This window comes from Lacerta agilis, chromosome 2 (assembly GCF_009819535.1).
Source record: "Lacerta agilis isolate rLacAgi1 chromosome 2, rLacAgi1.pri, whole genome shotgun sequence".
NCBI classification, from domain to species: Eukaryota; Metazoa; Chordata; class Lepidosauria; order Squamata; family Lacertidae; genus Lacerta; species Lacerta agilis.
This window is the reverse complement of record NC_046313.1, coordinates 110,469,620-110,490,219: the sequence shown is the minus strand read 5'-3', so window position 1 is coordinate 110,490,219 and position 20,600 is coordinate 110,469,620. Positions and strand designations below refer to the sequence as shown.

At 41.7% G+C, this 20,600-nt stretch overlaps 1 long non-coding RNA gene and 1 pseudogene across 1 annotated transcript; both read left to right on the top strand.

Moving 5' to 3' along the window:
* Nucleotides 1–20,600, top strand: part of LOC117042621 — a 63,395-nt pseudogene that overhangs the window by 24,089 nt on the left and 18,706 nt on the right.
* LOC117042865 lies at nt 8,537–11,066 on the top strand. Its single transcript, XR_004426094.1, has 2 exons — nt 8,537–8,740; nt 10,996–11,066. It is a non-coding gene; the product is annotated as an uncharacterized LOC117042865 (long non-coding RNA).

The following is a 20,600-nucleotide window of genomic DNA, read 5'->3' as shown; positions in this document are numbered from 1 at the left end:
TTTTCCTCGGATTTTCTCCTCCTCATTATGTTTTTCCTTATAGTTCTCACAAAAGGTCCTAAAATCGTTTTCCTGCACAACTAAGTCCGCAGCTGGTACTGTCCCCGTTAGCTGGTTTAAATGGTTAATTCCATCTGTTAAGTTGCACAAAAGTTCCAAAACTTTTATTTTAAATTCCTTAGTCCATTTCCTTTTGGGCATCTTCAAAGTCCATAAAAGTCCATAAAATCAATAAAGTCCATAAGGTCAGTAAAATCCATAAGATCAATAAAGTCCATAGAATCAAACAAGCATATGCAATCCAAAATAATGTCTCAAAGAGGGTGCAATGCTTCAGAAATTTCTTATTTACAAAATCTATACATTGCTTCGGAATACAAAATTACACTGTTTCCTCCTCTTTCAACGTTAAGGGAACCGACTTCCATTTTTAGAGTTCCCGAAACTTCCCAATTTTAAAATCAATTTTTAAACTTTTGTCCAGATCGGTACTTACAAGAGCCAATTAGCCCAGTGTTTTTCAACCTTTTTTGGGCAAAGGCACACTTGTTTCATGAAAAAAATCATGAGGCACACCACCATTAGAAAATGTTAAAAAATGTAACTCTGTGCCTATATTGACTATACATAAAGTAATTTTCCCACGGCACACCAGGCAACATCTCGCGGCACACTAGTGTGCCGCGGAACAGTGGTTGAAAAACACTGAATTAGCCGAATCTAAGAAGAATTTGACGCTCTCCCCCGCTGGTACCGCTACTTCCCGCTGCGAAGCTACTGGTGTATCCACAGCCCCCGCGCCTTCTACCTCGCTCGTCATGGCAGCCCTTACTAGGGCAAACCGGAGAGCAAGGGAGGCACCCTGGGGGGCCCGCCGGATCCCAAGGCACCAGGACTCTCAACCTGGTGTTTCTGGGGGGTCGAGGCGTAGTCTCGACACCCCCTTCCCTCGCAGCGGCGGAGAAACCTCAGACGCGAGGTTTCTCCCGACCGGCAAGGATGGCGCCAAACCGGAAGTCCCCTTATTTTGTGTTTTTGTGTCTTTTTTGTTTTGATTGATTGCAAAAAGCTGCAAAACCAAAAGAACTGTTAGTAGAACAACAATAGAGATAAAGAAGTAAATTATTTCCAAGCATGAAAGTGCTGACAGTTTAAGTGGTCTGGCACTTAATTATTTCACAATACAACTTTTGTTTTTGCTATTTATTTTACTTTTTTGTTTTTGAGGCTTTTTCGGTTCATTTATTTTCCTTAATGTGTAGAACCCTGTTCAGCTACTGATTGATTGATTGATTGATTGTGTGACTGTGGAAATGAATTTAAAAAAACCCATCCAAACAATGACTATCATCAGTGCAGAAAAGAATATTTTTTTATCATCTACAATACTGTCTTACTTATTTTATATATAATATAATTTTATATATATAACGTACAGTACATTATTGATTTCATTTTATGGATCAATGGTGCTTTAAAATTGTAAAATGCATGTTAAACTGCTGTTTTAGGGGTTGTTTTTTAAAATCTGGAATTGATTAATCCATTTTGCATTATTTTCTATACTAAGGTATTCTTTTGTTTGGGAAAGCTTTGGTTTTAGAATGTACTTGTGGAATGGATTAAGACTTAGGTTCTAATATACTGCAATATTATCACAGTTGCATATAGTATAACAACACTTTGTTGTTGTTGTTGTTTGTTGTTTAGTCGTGTCCGACTCTTCGTGACCCCATGGATCAGAGCATGCCAGGCACTCCTATCTTCCACTGCCTCTCGCAGTTCAGTCAGACTCATGTTGGTAGCTTCGAGAACACTGTCCAACCATCTCATCCTCTGTTGTCCCCTTCTCCTTTTGCCCTTCATGTTTCCCAACATCAGGTTCTTTTCTAGGAAGTCTCTCTTCTCATGAGGTGTCCAAAGTATTGGAGCCTCAGCTTCAGGATCTGTCCTTCCAGTGGGCACTCAGGCCTGATTTCCTTAAGTATGGATAGGTTTGATCTTCTTGCAGTCCATGGGACTCTCAAGAGTCTCCTCCAGCACCATATGGTGCAGCTCTCACGTCCATACATTACTACTGGGGAAATCATAGCTTTAACTATCTGGACCTTTGTTGGCAATGTGATGTCTCTGCTTTTTAAGATGCTGTCATGGTTTGTCATTGCTTTTCTCCCAAGAAGCAGGGGTCTTTTGATTTCATGACTGCAGTCACCATCTGCAGTGATCATGGAACCCATGAAAGTTTTGCTAATTACTCAGAGAAGATACTGTTATTCGAACCTGAGATCATTTCCTCACTTGAAAATGAAAAATACAGAGGTGTGTTTAAGGAGCCCATTCCAACGTAGAAAAGTATTATAAAATGCTGCTGCTTTATTAGGTGTGAATGGAGTGATCATGTGTTGCTCTTGCCATTATCTCTTCTATATTCCTAAAAATTTGGAACATAGCGAGGAAAGTAGAGAATGAAATGGTGTTAAAATAAGAGAAGGTGCATATTGAGATTGATGTGTGTTCATTCTTGAATGTCTAACAGGATTCTCTTCCTCCGAAACAGGTCAGGAAGATGAGGGACAGAATTCACCAGAGCCACCTGTGAATTTATTGGGAATAACAAAAAAAAACAGTTTAAATGTATGGAATGTGGGATGTGCTTTAGTCACAGGGGAACACTGAGAATACACCAACAAAGTCACACAGGGGAGAAACCATTTGAATGTATGCAGTGTGGAAAGAGCTTCAGCGAAAGTAAAACACTTAGAAGACATCAACAAACTCACATGGGAGAGAAACCATTTAAATGTATTGAATGTGGAAAGAGCTTCAGTAAAAATGAATCACTTAGAATACATCAACGAACTCACACAGGGGAGAAACCATTTAAATGTATAGAATGTGGAAATAGCTTCAGTAGAAGTGATGCACTTAGAACACACCAACGAACTCACATGGGGGAGAAACCATTTGAATGTATTGACTGTGGAAATAGCTTCAGTAGAAGTGATGCACTTAGAACACACCGACGAACTCACACAGGGGAGAAACCATTTAAATGTATTGAATGTAGAAAGAGCTACAGTCAAAATGCACACCTTAGAAGACACCAACGAACTCACACAGGGGAGAAACCATTTAAATGTATTGCATGTGGAAAGAGCTTCAGTAGAAGTGGAAAACTTAAAGTACACCAACGAACTCACACAGGGGAGAAACCATTTAAATGTATTGAATGTGGAAAGAGCTTCAGTCAAATTGGAGGCCTTAGAACACACCAAGGAACTCACATGGGGGAGAAACCATTTAAATGTATTGAATGTGGAAAGAGCTTCAGTCAAAGTGGAGGCCTTAGAGCACACCAACGAACTCACATGGGGGAGAAACCAGTTAAATGTATTGAATGTGGAAAGAGCTTCCCTAGAAGTGAATCACTTAGAATACATCAACGAACTCACACAGGGGAGAAACAATTTAAATGTATTGAATGTGGAAAGAGCTTCAGTAGAAGTGGAGCACTTAGAACACACCAACAAACTCACATGGGGGAGAAACCATGTAAATGTATTGAATGTGGAAAGAGCTTCAGTGGAATTGGAGACCTTAGAACACACCAACGAACTCACACGGGGGAGAAACCATATAAATGTATGGAATGTGGAAAGAGCTTCAGTCAAAGTGGACAACTTAAAGTACATCAACGAACTCACACGGGGGAGAAACCATTTAAATGTATTGAATGTGGAAAGAGCTTCAGTCAAAGTGGACAACTTAAAGTACATCAACGAACTCACACAGGGGAGAAACCATTTAAATGTACTGAATGTGGAAAGAGCTTCAGTGGAAGTGGAGACCTTAGAACACACCAACAAACTCACACGGGGGAGAAACCATATAAATGTATGGAATATGGAAAGAGCTTCGGTCAAAGTGGAAAACTTAATGTACACCAACAAACTCACACGGGTGAGAAACCATTTAAATGTATTGAATGTGGAAAGAGCTTCAGTCAAAGTGGAAAACTTAAAATACATCAACGAACTCACACGGGGGAGAAACCATTTAAATGCATTTAATGTGGAAAGAGCTTCAGTGATAGTGGAAACCTTAGAATACACATGGGAGAAAGTATTTGAATGTATTGAATGCGGAAAATGTCCGCATTTAAATGTCTTGAATGTGGAAAGGGCTTCAGTCAACATGGACACCATAGGAGACCCATCTCAAAAAACAAGCATTAAGAGAATTTAAGCTGTGTGTGTGTGTGTGTGTGTGTGTGTGTATAAAATTTGTTTAAAACAAACAGTCACCCCCCAAAAAGCAGTCTGGGGCCACATTGTGTAGGGGTTACTGTAACACACCTACATGGGGCTGCCTTTGAAAAGTGTTCAGAAACTTGCAACTGGCTCAAATAGCTGCAGACACATTGCTGACCATGGCTGGCTATATCCCTTATTAGTGAGAACTGTGGTTCTCAAGGAAAAGGCAGCCCAGGAATACAAGGTATTCATCTTGACACTTGCTAACAAAATCCTTTGATAGGTTTTTGTGAGGGTGTGACTGCTAATCTTTAACCTGGGTTAAGTAATAAGAATTGGGCCCAATTTCCTCTGTATTAAAAATAAAATAAAATGCTTGTTCTGCTTCCAAATAAACCCTTTAGAATGCATTTTTTTTCTTTTTCTCCTTTTTTTAAACAGCTGTGCAAAGGTGCTCCTTTACAATGCAATGTCAGAATAACAAAATAATGAAACATCTCATGAGAGCCTTGTTTTTCAAATATACAGCTAAAAAACCTTAAAAACTCCTACAACACTTACCAGAGACAAATCTAATTGCAGGGCCCCCAGACACTAGGAGGCAGCCTAGTGAAGCAAACAGAAAAAGAAAGTGACAATCTGCTTGTAAGTGTCCTTGTTACTTGGAAGGGATCAAGTGTTATAATGCTTAATGTACATATAATGCTGTGTTTGAATGCATTGTAATTAAAATACTATAAAGGGAAGTCTCTCTTAGGCAAGAGGTTCCACTCTGACAAGAGCATCAAAAGAGGCTGGTATCTTTCCCAATAGCTCATGGCTGGAAACAGAAGCTGCAGGGCTCTCACAGAAGGAAGCTTAAACTTGAGAAGTCAGTGGGTGCTTACTGGAAATGGCTAGGAGAAGCAGCAACAGCAGTTGCAAATAAGTTATGGAGTGATAAAGAAGCTTAGGATCTCTCTTGGGGACCAGAAAGAAGAAAGCTTACTGGATTACGTAAAGGACTGGACATTATTTGCAATGTGCTACTTTATCATGTTTATCTTATTGTAAGACTGTTTAAAACTGTTCTGCAGTAAAGCTTTGAAACATATTCTTGTGATGAAGAGAACTCATTTCCACACAAGGTCAAGATCAGGAATTCCACGGAACAACTTTAACAACAAGTACTTGAAGGACCAACCCATGATGTAGCCGTGCTCTTTTCCACCCCCTTCAAGAATTGCATCAATCTGTTCCTCCAAATGGTTCTGCCTTCACTGCAGTCAATTGAAGGCAACCAACTATGCCCTGCCCCCCCCCCCCGCTCTTTCTCACTGCCAATGAAAATGAATGGAAGGAGAACCTATGCATGTGGCACTGATAAAAAAACTTTGGATATGCGCTCTGTAAAATAATGAAGGTTTACTTCTCCCTTCTCTCCCCCCTCCCCGGCTTTCTATCCTCACTTCTCAACTCCCCAACCTTATACTGTATGCAACATTATAGTCTGTCTGTGTGTGAATTTTGATGATATTCAAAGTAGCAGAGTAGCTTATACCTAAGAAGCTGAATAACTGTTCTAGTTGATTGTTCCTTTTTACAGACTACAATGTCCAGACTCTTGGTATTGAAAATAACTTTACTTTCATAAACATATAACTGAGAAGAATATATTTACAGTCTCATCCTTATTCAAACACAGGCACGTTCTCACTTGAATTGTCTTACAGTTTCTTACGAAAGGTTTTTTCTTTCACCGCAGTATTCTCTCTGTCCCTGCACAGGTCTCTTCCAATTAAAATTTAGTGATCTTTCTCTGTTTAACTTCAGACAGATCACACTGACACACTAGAGTATCCTGAGACATCTCTCTCAGCAGCCATTCTCCCTCACACACAGAGTGAGAAAAGAACAGAAAAGCAGTTAAAAGCAACAGTTACTGGAATAACAGTCTCAACAGAATGGAATGCCTCCCTCATGTGACTCACAGTCAGGCAATCACATGAGGGCTACTGTCAAAGGAAACTCCATCTTAAAACATTATCATTTATGGAAATTAAACCATCATCCTTAACACTTTCCCCAGACTTAGAGAGACCGCCGAGCCTTAAAACTAGGAGAGCAAAAAGCTCAATGACAGAGGGCACTTTGTGGCAGCACCCATAGAGATGATGATGATGATGATAGCTCCATTTCAGTGAGCATATTCTGAATAAAGCAACCCATTGCTTTGTAGACCTCAGATCTCCAGAGGAGGAAATAAGGGGATTTGTGTCAAGGACCAGCTTCCAAACCCTGCAGCCAATGTATCCTCCTAGCTACACTTGCTGCAAAATAAATCAATGGGGCCTATTCTATGTTCATTGTCTTCTGGATCAGTGCCTTAATCTTTTGTAGATTTTGTATATCGGAGCATAGAGTTTGAGGTGTCCCCAGATGTTGTTGTCCAGTTCCCATCAGCTTCAGCCAGCAGGGCAGACAATAAAGGATAATGGAAGCTGTACTCTGAACCTCACCACCTTGACTCTGCTGCCCTATATCCTTCCCATTGAAACAACCATGAAAATCAATTTCAGACACTATAGATTTGTCCTGGTCTGCTGCATACATTGTCTTTTGTTTTGCAGCTGTGTGGGTTGTGCTGCTATTGTACTGTGATGGCCATTGGCTATCAACAATAAAATTAAGTGATTGATTAAACTGTGAAAATAAGTAATAAAATAATGAAATGTTGTGGTTTTTTGGTCCTCACTCGAAAATGGTGTGTGTGTGTCTGTCCTTGTGCCTTTGGTTATTTTACGGGTGTGGTGGGAAAGGAGTATGAAGGCCAGAACACCTCCCCTCCCCTGATGAACTGAGGCAGGAGAGAGGCAGCAACTGAAAAAGCAGAAAAAGACAGACCCTCCAAGTGGCACTACCTTCTAGGGATGTCCCTGATTTAGAGCATTTGTCTGGTTTCTGATATGATCCCACCCAGAATGTCCTGGTTCTCCTTCGGGTGTCCCTATTTTCAATGAAGAAATGTTGGAGGGTATGGAGTTATCCGACCCCATGGCCCCCTGAAAGCAATCCTGTATAGGAAAGATTTTTAATGTTTAATGTTTCATTTTGTTTTTAATATAGGTTGGAAGCTGCTCAGAGTGGCTGGGGCAACATAATAAGGCGGGTCATGTATAAATAGTAAAATTAGCTTTATGGAATGGGGTGTCCCTATTTTAATCAGAAATGTTGGAGGGTATGGAAAGATAACAGGGCCTGACCCTGGCATTGGTTGCTGAAGCTAAGTGATTGCATGACCCCAGCCAGCAGAGCTGGAAACTGGACTGCCACCTCCAGCAAGGCATTTGGGCAGCAGGGAGGCATCGTCCCAGCATTCCTTAAATTTCAGGAATTGTTAATGATGAGGATTTGGAAACAGTCTCACACCTGATCACGAGGAGACTTATTAATAGAACATACTGGATAGTGTATAAAATGCCAGATATATTTCAATGAAGCAGCTTTCTAATCAAAACCAACTTATTGCAAAAGACACAGTAGGGTATAGAAAAGGGAAGGGTGTTTTGTTTTGTTTTTAAAAATATTTTTTTTTAAACCACGGGAGTACTGTGCACACAATTTCAAGGTAACATTACACTTTATTTCCACTTCTTTCACATGAGGCTCGAACTCACAACGCTGATCATGAGGTATCTCAAGCTCTACCTACTGAGCTAAAACAGGCTCAGCTATTTGTGTACAGGGAACATAGATGGTGGCGTGTGAAGACCCCTAGAGAAGGGAGGCAAAAGTTTGGTCCCTGCAGCTGCAGAGCTAGGATTGGACGAGATGTAATAGGGCAGTGTTTTTCAACCACTGTTCTGCGGCACACTAGTGTACCATGAGATGTTGCCTGGTGTGCCGTGGGAAAAATTCCAGCCAGAATATCAGCTTTGTGTTCAGCCAAACAGGCCCTGGTTGCGCACTGAATAAAGTATTTTATAATTTTTCATATTTCTGTTTACTTACTATTTCATAATAAAGTAATTATAAAATACTTTCTTTGTGTTTATTTGATTCCTATTCAAGAGAATTACTTTATATATAGTCAATATAGGCACAGTTAAATTTTTTAACATTTTCTAATGGTGGTGTGCCTCGTGACTTTTTTCATGAAACAAGTGTGCCTTTGCCCAAAAAAGGTTGAAAAACACTGTAATAGGGTTAATCTATTTGCCCTGACAGTGAAGAGCGGAAGCTCCAGGATCAGGAGCAGCGAGCTGCAAATACGAGGGCAGGGAAAGCAGCAGGGAGATCCAGCCTTGCAGCCTCCCAGGGCCCAACCCACAGCCAGCGAGCTCCGATGCTCAGAGAGGCAGGAAACGGGGCCAGCCAGGGGGACTCGAGAGCGGCTGCACTTTCCTGTCTCCCCGCCGAGAAGAGCGGAGGAGCAGCGGCCAGTGGCCTGGCGAGTTTCCCCGGAGAGGAGCCGGATTCCGGTGCAGGGACGGAGCGAGGAGTCAGAGGTGCAGGAGGCGCGGGGGGGGGGGGGGAGGAAGGCGGAGGAAGAGGAGGAGAAGGAGCGGAAGAGCACGAGCCTAGCAGGATCAGGCCCCAGTCCAGCCGGAGGCTGCAGGGCGACCCGCCAACCGGGAAGGGGAAGGGGCTCAGCTCAGGGGCAGGGCATCTGCAGGAGGGCACAGGGGCAAACATCTCTAGTTCAGGCTGGCACGGACCCTGCCTGAGACCCTGGGGAGCTGCTCCCTTCAGTCCTAGAGACGATGCTGAGCTCAAGGGGTCCAAGGCAGCTGCTGCTTCGCGATGGAGGCTGCATATAGTCGCCCACTGATCAGCGGCGTGCCTGGGGCTCCTGTCTCCCTGAGTTTGCCGCCCCTCTCCCTGTCCCTCATCGGGGAGCCCCTTCCTCTTCCACGGTCCTCCCTCCGCTCCGACTGTCCTTCCCTCTCGCCTGCTTCTGCCTCCCTGCGGTGGCTGCAAGGGCGATGAGTGGGTTGAGGGGGCGGCAGCACAGGCACAAGCTCACGCTCTCCCACCGGCGGAGAGGGAAGGCGAGGAAGAGCAGGGCAGCAGGGAGGGGCCCCTCTCACTCTGCAGCCCCGTGGCACCCTTTGCACGCCACTACTCCTGCCCCCCCCCTTTTCCTCCGCCAGTGTCATTGATAAACCTATCGCCCTCCTTCGTGAATGGCCTTTTAAAACTCTCTAAGCCAGTGTTTTTCAACCACTGTTCCGCGGCACACTTGCCTGGTGTGCGGTGAGAAAAATTGAAAAATTCGAAAGATTTTTTTAAAAAAGAGCTATGTGTGTGTCTTTCTTCGATTCCAGCCAGAATATCAGCTTTGTGTTCAGCCAAACAGGCCCTGGTTGCGCACTGAATAAAGTATTTTATAATTTTTCATATTTCTGTTTACTTACTATTTCGTAATAAAGTAATTATAAAATACTTTCTTTGTGTTTATTTGATTCCTATTCAAGAGAATTACTTTATATATAGTCAATATAGGCACAGAGTTAATTTTTTTAACATTTTCTAATGGTGTTGTGCCTCGTGATTTTTTTCATGAAACAAGTGTGCCTTTGCCCAAAAAAGGTCTAAGCCACCACCATCACCGCATCTTGTGGCAATGATGCCCACCAGGTTCATTTAGCAAGGAAATGGCTTCTTTTGCCTGCCCAAAATCAATGTACACTGGGCCTACACATGGAGGTTCTGTTGATCAGTCACGGCTAATACAACAGCTAATAGATCTGTTCCCTGGAGAAAACACCTGATTTTTTCCCAAGCTGTTGAAGCTAGTGACCTCTTGGGTCTGCGTATAAATAAATGAGAGAAGCTTAAGCCTGTTTCTTTCAAGGTTTTATCTTCCACCTTCCTCAGTAATGCAGCTGAGTTTTCCGGAGAAGGCTGGGAGTTAAAGTGGGTGACAGTTTTGAGAATGCAAAGAAGTGGCATATGGAAATGAATTAATGATAATAAAAACATTGATGGTGATATTGTAAAAGAGTAAGGAAGGCGAAATTGAAATTAGCTATTAATGTTCAGATTATTACTCATTTCATTTCTATACTGCTTAATATTTTTATGAAAAAAAATCTCAAAGTAATTAAAGAGAAATCTCAATGCAGTTTGTGTCCATAGGATGGCGAGAACATTAACTCTGTAGATCCAGGAGTTCTCTCCTCCTGATAGTCTCAGAATTGATTATTCTACCTGATAGAGCAAGAGGAACAGAACATTTATGGGCTTAAAGCTGCATTGATTCTGGAGGCCACATTCCAGTGAGCTGTGTAGCCAATTTATGCACATGCATGCACACACACAATAGAGATGCAGACCATAAGGTCACATGCACACATGCCAAATATACTGCAAATACTCACCAGACATGCCATTTTGCATACATACAAGTCTTGCAAACACTCTCTCACGTATGCAGAGAGCACACACAATCAGTATGTTTTGTCCTTCCAACCCCAGTGCTGGAGTGGGAGAGAAATAAGAGCACAAGAAGACTCTGCTGAATCAGCAATGAGATCTAGGAAAAAAGACCCTTCTGGTTTGTTCTTTAGAAACCAGGGTCGATAAAAATCAATGATTTTTAAAAAACAAAATAAAAAAATCAGATTTTTTTATTTAAATCGGATTTTTTTAAAATAAAATGCTTTTTTGAGGAAAACAGGCTAATGGTTAAATACTTTTGTTTTTATTCTTGAGTTTTATTCCACCCTGGTATTTTACCTTGTGTTTATTTCCTTTCCAGCAGAGTAGTGTGAAAATGGAAGAGCAGGGGCTGAGAAGACCCATTCAAAGGGAGAGACTGGAGTCCAAAGGGAAAAGATCTCTTGCAGCCGAAGATGAGACCTTCAGAGATCTTCTGCCTTGTGCAGATTTATGTGAAATTAAGAAGGAGGCAGAGGAGGGGCAGCCACAGCAGCACTGGGATGCCCAGTGGCAGGATTTCCTGAAGACGATGCACCCTCCTCGTTCAAGCTGGGAAACCCCACAGGCTCCCAGTCCTCCCCACTCCAGGGATGGTGTCCTCCTGGCCTCCTTCAGGGAAGCTGCGGATGACAGCCAGTGGTCCAGCGGGAGAGCAGGGGGGACAGACCAGACCCTGCTCCAAGACACTGAGGGGCTTCCGGAAAAGGTAAGTGCCCTTCTCTCACCTGGGTTTCCAGCATCTGGAGGTCACAGGTCCAGCATCTCTAGACATGGAGGTTCTGTTTAGCTATGGTGTTGAATATTCCTCCTCCCTGCATTTTCTCTCCAATCAACTTTAAAAAGGCTTGTTAGACCAAACTTTAGCATACATGGGAGGTTTGCAGTCATATCTCCTGATGTTCTTACTTTACCTGAACAGCTGCAGGGGACTCTTAATTTCATCAGAGCAGAGGCAGTGTTGGAAGAGGTGTCCTTCCATCAACCCCCATTTTCCTCATCTAAATTGTCTCCATTTCCAAAATATTCTTTGCTTCCCACTGAGGTAAAAGTCTTGGCACATGTTGCAACCTTAGCAATCCCATATGTAGTGCAAACAGAATAACACTGGCCTACCTTGTAAAAATGTTGAAACATTGTTAAAGATAATGGACAGGGGAGGGTGGGGTTGACAAGCGGCGGGTGTGGGTCACAAGCGGCGGCCCCTCCCACCACTCCCACGCTCCGCCACTCCCTCCGTCACCATGTCCGTGCAGCACTGCTGCTCCCGGGGTGACCGGTGGTGCATGGGGAGTGGCAGCCCCCTGAGCCGCCTTTTCACTCTGCGGCTTAAAAGGGGACTGCGGAAGTGGCGGCGGCCCGATGATCGTGACATCACAATGTGACGTCACAACGCCCTACCCCCGGGGCGTGTTTTTTTGCCGCACCAGGTTGCGCAGAGCCTTCCTCTGCCACTGACTGGGAATGTGCTAGTCCTATATCTCCCCACATCTGCAAGGGTCATAGGTTCAGTATATTCTGCATACGCCTGAAGGATTCTTCAGAAGGGTCAACTTGAGTGTACTTGATGGATGTCTGGAGACAGCGCTCCGAGGCTAATTGCTTGTTTGGCAAGAAATCTTTAAGTTAATTATGTCTTGCGTACTGTGTTATCAAGCTGACAGCCTGGATTCCTGACCCCCAGGCTCTCTGCCAGGCAGCTTCTTGAGCTTTTCATGATGTCCTAATCTGCATCCCAATCTCTGTTCCAGGAATCGTGGCCTGTGGAAGATGTTGTTATTAAGTCCCCCAAGTCTGAGCAGGATCCCTTGGACACAGAGAACATCCATCTCTCGGCAAAGGCTGTGGGAGAGAGTGAAGAAGAGGCCAGTTTTCTGGGTAAGGGTTGGGGTCTGCGTCCCTGCGTGCTTTAGCAAATTGCGGAGGGTCCAGCAGAAGCCATTTCCTCTCTCCTGCCTGAAATCCTCAGACAATGGGATTGCCAGAACCTCTGAATTAGCCTTTTCCAACATACTACCCTCCAGACATCATTAGATTTCCAACTCCCCTCACCCACAGCCAGCATGACCAATGGAATGATGGGAGATGTAGTCTAACAACTTCCAGAGAGCATCAAGTTCCCATAGTTTTCTTTCACATGAGATTTTGTGTGCCATCGGTATACACAGAAGCATGGAATTTGTAAGCATGTCTTCCACAGTTGTGTGGAGTGAGGGCTAAGAAGAAGAAGGATAAGCGAATTGTGTAGATTTGCCAATGTTACAGTCGGGGGTTGTGTGTGAGAGTGAGTGAGTGGTATAATATTTTATAGCACCGTTGTAATTTTATCCATCTCTAAGCTTCCATGGAGATAGGTAAAGGTAAAGGGACCCCTGACCATTAGTTCCAGTTGTGTCCGACTGTGGGGCTGCGGCGCTCATCTCGCGTTACTGGCTGAGGGAGCCGGCGTACAGCTTCAGGGTCATGTGGCCAGCATGACAAAGCTGCTTCTGGCCAACCAGAGCAGCGCAGGGAAACGCTGTTTACATTCCCGCCGGAGCTGTACCTATTTAATCTACTTGCACTTTTGATATGCTTTTGAACTGCTAGGTGGGCAGGATCCATGGAGATGCTGTGGTATAGATTTCGTATAAATTTCAAAATAATTACACAAAGCCAACAAAGAGACTCACAAGTTTATAGTGGCACCAGATTTCCTCGTCAAGAATCCACTTCGTCAGAGTGCAGCCCACAAAAGCTTAGGCTAGAACACATTTATCAGCCCTTCAGGGCTACAAAAGATGAATCAACAGAAGCATAGTTAGTCTATGGACTTCCATCCTACAAGAGACACTGCTGGCCAGCAACTTGGATAGCTTGAAAAAAAGGATTAGACTGAGGTTTGTGCTCTACCCTCCTGGTCATAGGCTTCTCAAACGGCTTAGTAGTCAAACATCTTGGAAGTGTTCTGGTTTGTGAACTTTTTTCAGAAGTCGAACATGGTCCGTATTGAGTGTTAAACTTCCCATATTTTGTGTTTTTGTGTCTTTTTTGTTTTGATTGATTGACTGCAAAAAGCTGCAAAACCAAAAGAACCGTTAACAGAACAACAATAAAGAAGTAAATTATTTCCAAGCATGAAAGTGCTGACAGTTTAAGTGGTGTGGCACTTCATTATTTCACAGTACAGCTTTTGTTTTTGCTATTTATTTTACTTTTTTGTTTTTGAGGCTTTTTCGTTTCATTTGTTTTCCTTAATGTGTAGAACCCTGTTCAGATACTGATTGATTGGTTGTGTGACTGTAAAAATGAATTTAAAAAACCCCATCCAAACAATGACTATCAGCAGTGCAGGAAAGATTTTTTTTTTTATCATTTACAATACTGTCTTACTTATTTTATAGTACAGTACATTATTGATTTCATTTTATGGATCAATGGTGCTTTAAAATTGTAAAATGCATGTTAAACTGCTGTTTTAGGGGTTGTTTTTTAAAATCTGGAATTGATTAATCCATTTTGCATTATTTTCTATACTAAGGTGTGCTTTTGTTTGAGGATGCTATGGTTTTAGAACGTACTTGTGGAATGGATTAAGACTCTTCTTAGATTCTAATATACTGCAATATTCTCACAGTTGCATATGGTATAACAACACTTTGTTGTTGTTGTTGTTTGTTGTTTAGTCGTGTCCGACTCTTCATGACCCCATGGATCAGAGCATGCCAGGCACTCCTATCTTCCACTGCCTCCCGCAGTTCGGTCAGACTCATGTTGGTAGCTTCGAGAACACTGTCCATCCTCTGTCGTCCCCTTCTCCTTTTGCCCTCCATCTTTCCCAACATCAGGCTCTTTTCTAGGAAGTCTTCTCTTCTCATGAGGTGTCCAAAGTATTGGAGCCTCAGCTTCAGGATCTGTCCTTCCAGTGAGCACTCAGGCCTGATTTCCTTAAGTATGGATAGGCCATTATCTCTTCTATATTCCAAAAAATGTGGAACATAGCGAGGAAAGTAGAGAATGGAAATGGTGTTAAAATAAGAAAATGTGCATATTGAGATTGATGTATGTTCATTCTTGAATGTCTAACAGGATTCTCTTCCTCCCAAACAGGTCAGGAAGATGATGGTCAGAATTCATCAGAGCCACCTGTGAAATTATTGGGAAGAACAAAAAAACAGTTTAAATGCATGGAATGTGGGATGTGCTTTAGTCACAGGGGAACACTGAGGATACACCAACGAAGTCACATGGGGGAGAAACCATTTAAATGTATTGAATGTGGAAAGAGCTTCAGTGTAAGTGGATCATTTAGAAGACATCAACAAACTCACACAGGGGAGAAACCATTTATATGTATAGAATGTGGAAAGAGCTTCAGTGTAAGTGATGTACTTAGAAAACACCAACGAACTCACACAGGGGAGAAACCATTTAAATGTATTGAATGTGGAAAGAGCTACAGTCAAAATGCACACCTTAGAAGACACCAACGAACTCACACGGGAGAGAAACCATTTAAATGTATTGAATGTGGAAAGAGCTTCAGTGAAAATGGAAAACTGAAAGTACACCAACGAACTCACACAGGGGAGAAACCATTTGAATGTATTGAATGTGGAAAGAGCTTCAGTCAAAATGAACACCTTACAATACATAAACGAACTCACACAGGGGAGAAACCATTTAAATGTATTGAATGTGGAAAGAGCTTCAGTGGAAGTGGAAAACTTATAGTACACCAACGAACTCACACGGGGGAGAAACCATTTAAATGTATTGAATGTGGAAAGAGTTTCAGTAGAAGTGATGCACTTAAAACACACCAACAAACTCACATGGGGGAGAAACCATTTAAATGTATTGAATGTGGAAAGAGCTTCAGTCAAAGTGGAGACCTTAGAACACACCAACGAATTCACACAGGGGAGAAACCATTTAAATGTATTGAATGTGGAAAGAGCTTCAGTGTAAGTGGACACCTTAGAACACACCAACGAACTCACACGGGGGAGAAACCATTTAAATGTATTGAATGTGGAAAGAGCTTCAGTCAACATGGACACCTTAGGAGACACCAGCGAATTCGCACAGTGGGAAAACCATATAAATGTATAGAATTTTCCACTCAGTGTTCCCAGAGTTCCTGGTAAGAGACGATGACTGTCAAGTCTATGGATGTGCAGAAAATAATTTGGCATTGAATGTTTTTTATCTTGGGGACCATGCTATTTGGCGACCCTCTCTTTTTCTTTTTCTTTTTTTAAAAAGAATTTATTGAATTTTAATAACAGAAATACACAAAACACAAATACATACATTACAAAAACCACACAAAATACACACAAACAAAACAGTTATTTACTCATCCTTATCATCTTTATAATCCTAAGCTTGGGACTTCCTCACATCCTCTCTTTTGCGTTTATTTCTAATCTTCTTTAGTAACTTTATAACATTGTTAAATCTAATCTTAATCTTACAATTATAATCCACACATCTTAAATCCTAAATCTTATCCTTATCAAATAAACATCAAATTCCACATCTCCACTTCTTTTATCCTCTCTTCACTTAACTTTGTTGTGCTGTAGCCTATAATTCTTCTTATTCCAATTTCAAATATATAAAAAACGACACATATTGACAAATACCTAAGTATTTCTTCCATCTCCTAGTCCGTTTCCCCTCTGGTGTTGGAGTACTGTGGTCAGCCTTTATAATATCTCTATTAATTCATACTTTACCCCACCCCGCTCCTGTCCATCATCACCCTTCCCTTTACCTTCCCCATCCCCCACCGGTCTCCCCCCAAACATTCCCCCAGTCCAGTTTCTTCTTCCTTCATATTCAGTTTTGCTTCTTTTCCTTCTGTTATTTCCTTCAATTGTAGCTTCCTCTCCTCCAGAATGTAGCATTCTTCCTGATAAACAATTGCAGCAACTTTATCACAAAGTATCTTCCCTCCACTCTCAGCTCTGTATTGCATTTTCCATGCTTGTTGTTCTCGAACCTCTGGGCTGCCACCCCAGGAAGTGATGGGATCTCAGTATTTTTCCAGCTGCGCAATCCGAACCAAAGCCGCCATTCCTTGCCTGACCCAGACTCCTTAGCCAGAAGGATAGCGGTATCTCTCCTTTTACTTTAGAGTCCACAAGAAGAAATAAATCAAGCTCCCAATCTTCCCCCCAAACAGCGTTTTCTAAAGTATACAAAATCAGCGTTTAACTTTAACGCAAGTCTTAAGCGGCTCCAGTTCCACTCTGACAAGAGCATCAGAGGAGGCTGGTATCTTTCCCAATAGCTCATGGCTGGAAACAGAAGCTGCAGGGCTCTCACAGAAGGAAGCTTAAACTTGAGAAGTCAGTCGGTGCTTGCTGGAAATGGCTAGGAGAAGCAGCAGCAGCAGTTGCAAATACGCAGTGATGAAGAAGCTTAGGATCTCTCTTGGGGACCAGAAAGAAGAAAGCTTACTGGATTACGTAAAGGACTGGACATTATTTGCAATGTGCTACTTTATCATGTTTATCTTATTGTAAGACTGTTTAAGACTGTTCTGCAGTAAAGCTTTGAAACATATTCTTGTGATGGAGAGAACTCATTTCCACACAAGGTCAAGATCAGGAATTCCACGGAACAACTTGAACAACAAGTACTTGAAGGACCAACCCATGATGTAGCCGTGCTCTTTTCCACCCCTTTCAAGAATTGCAACAATCTGTTCCTCCAAATGGTTCTGCCTTCACTGCAGTCAATTGAAGGCAACCAACTGTGCCCTGCCCCCCCCCCGCTCTTTCTCACTGCCAATGAAAATGAATAGAAGGAGAACCTATGCATGTGGCACTGATACAAAAACTTATATGCACTCTGTAAAATAATGAAAGTTTACTTCTCCCTTCTCTCCACCCCCCGCTCTCTATCCCCACTTCTCAACTCCCCAACCTTATACTGTATGCAACATTATAGTCTGTCTGTGTGTGAATTTTGATGATATCCAAAGTAACAGTAGCTTATACCTAAGAAGCTAAATAACTGTTCTAGGCGATAGGTCCTTTTTACAGAGTACAATGTCCAGACTCTTGGTATTCAAAATAACCTTACTTTCATAAGCATATAACTGAGAATAATATATTTACAGTCTCATGCTTATTCAAATGCAGGCACGTTCTGACTTGAATTGTCTTACAGTTTCTTACGAAACGGTTTTTCTTTCACCTCCACAGTATTCTCTCTGTCCCTGCACAGGTTTCTTCCTATTAAAATTTAGTGATCTTTCTCTGTTTCACTTCAGACAGATCACACTGACACACTACAGTATCCTGAGACATCTCTCTCAGCAGCCATTCTCCCTCACACACACAGAGAGAAAAGAACAGAAAAGCAGTTAAAAACAACAGTTACTGGAATAACAGTCTCAACAGAATGAAATGCCTCCCTCATGTGACTCACAGTCAGGCAATCACATGAGGGCTACTGTCAAAGGAAACTCGCATCTTACAACATTATCATTTATGGAAATTAAACCATCATCCTTAACACTTTCCCCAGACTTAGAGAGACCGCCGAGCCTTAAAACTAGGAGAGCAAAAAGCTCAAAGACAGAGGGCACTTAGTGGCAGCACCCATAGAGGAGATGATGATGATGATAGCTCCATTTCAGTGAGCTTATTCTGAATAAAGCAAACCATTGCTTTGTTGTTGTTTTTTAAATAATATTTATTGATTTTCCACCTAACAAAACAAACTTACAACAAACAATAAAAACAAACATTAACAACAAAAAATACAATAAAAACAACAACAACAACAACTTAACACTTCTATAAAATTTTCTTTCTTTTTTTAGCTAAAATAGACTTTATTTAAGTTCAAAGTTTACAAAGAAAAATAATAATAATAATAATAATAATAATAAAGATTACAAAAATACATGAAATTAACAAAGATACATAGCATAAGTACATAGATTAACTAAACATTAACAAAGCACAAACATATATCTTATATCTCCCTTAATTTCCCTTAATTTCCCTCCTCGTACCCCACCCTCTATAGCTACCCACCCCCCTACCCCTTGTTACTTCTCAGTCTACTCCTTACTGTATTAATATCTTTTTTTCCTCCATCTGCATGCTCTATTATCTCTTCTTTATCATTAGGTTCTATTATTTAGGTCTTTAATACTCTACTAAGAGATTGGCCTTCTCCACATACAAATTCATATATTCTTTGAATAATTTCCACTTCTCCTCTCTCTCTATCTCGTTTATTCCTTTTAGTTCTTCATATTTGGATGCCAAATTATAATATGTTAGCATTTTTAAATGCCAATCCTCTTTGCTAGGTACTTTTTGAGATTTCCAATTTCTAGCTATTAACAACCTTGCTGAGACGGTCGCATACATGATTATATGCCTATCTTTGGTCTTGATCTCTCTGTCCATCATACCCAATAGAAACAATTCTATTTTCTTCTTGAAAGAATATTTCAACATTTTCTTAAGTTCTTTATACACTATATCCCAAAATGTTTTAATTTTGTTACACCGGTTTTGCCGCGGTTCGTGGTTGGATGTATTCCGAGAGCTTTTGAGCCCTCGGGTCGACAGCTGGTGAAAGGGAGGGGGTGCACAAGGCTAAGTGCACTCCCAAACAAGGCTGGAAAGGCGATTTCCATCCGAAAACGTCGGCTGCGCTCTATAGGAGCCTGGCATCCCTCGCCGGAAAAAGAAAAAGTAAGGGGCGTATAACCTGGAAAAGTACGGCTGAGGAGAGGAGGTTCCTGAGCGCTAAGACAAAAGAAGATCGTACCTACCAGCTTGGAGCTTACATCCGGAGCGTTCACGTCAGTAAAATTCCACCTTTTGTTGATTTTGCCTTATCCTCAAGCGGTAGTTTAAAATCCGGAAGAAAAACAGAGAATAATTGAATAAATACCTCACCCAAAAAAGAAAAGGAGATAAGAGATACTTTGAGAGAGAGGCACGGGCGTAAAAAGGGGGAGGAAGTGTTTGAAAATCTGGAAACAAAAGGCAGTAGCGCTTGAGTGTGAGACTTATAAATTGATTTGTGGTAAAAATGACGAAAAGGACAGTATAAAGGAGTCGCCCTTACTGTATTACCAACTTAAGCGCATACAAATAAGAATTGGGTCAGAAACGTGGATGAATGAAGCTGGTGACGGGGAAAAAATAGAAACTAGGAGAATAGCCGATCAGAATTTGAAAGAGGGTGTTAAGAAGAGAAGGAGGAGAGATAATTGATAGAAGAGAGAGCAAGATAGTATGTGAGAAAATGGCGGAGAGAGTATAGACAGAGAATGACGAAGCAGATAATAACATAAAGAAAAGGGAAGTTGAGACGAAAGGGAAAGAACCACAAACGGAAGAAGAACACAGTTAAAGAAGTATTGCATGACACCTAGTGGCAATACTTAAGATTGCACAAAGAAAAGACTCAGAAAAAATAAAGAAAGAAATGGAAGAACAGAGAATGATGCAAGAGGCGGCACATGATGCATTAGCTCTAATGCAGATGCAGATGCGGGGAAAAAACATTGAGATTTAGGAATATTCTAGAAAGACCAAATGAACAAATAGAGACAATGATGGTGACTGAGCTGGCGAAATGGCTGGGGATGGAGGAGCAAGAAGTTGAAAGGTGCATGGAAAAGGCCTTTAGGGTCAACTCAAAAAAGGCAAAGATGAATAATTGGCCTGGGGACTGTCTAGTCACATTTACAACAATGTGGCTGAGGAATAAAATCTTGCAAACAAAAGGGAAGAATAAACTAAAAATAGATGGACAAGAAATAATAATATTACGAGAAATCCCTCCCAGGCTGATACAGAAGAGAAGAAATTATCAATTTTTAGCAAGAGCCTTAAAAGCCAAAAGAATCTTCTTCCGGTGGGAATATCCTGAAGGGTTGTCCTTCTCTTTCAAGGGAAA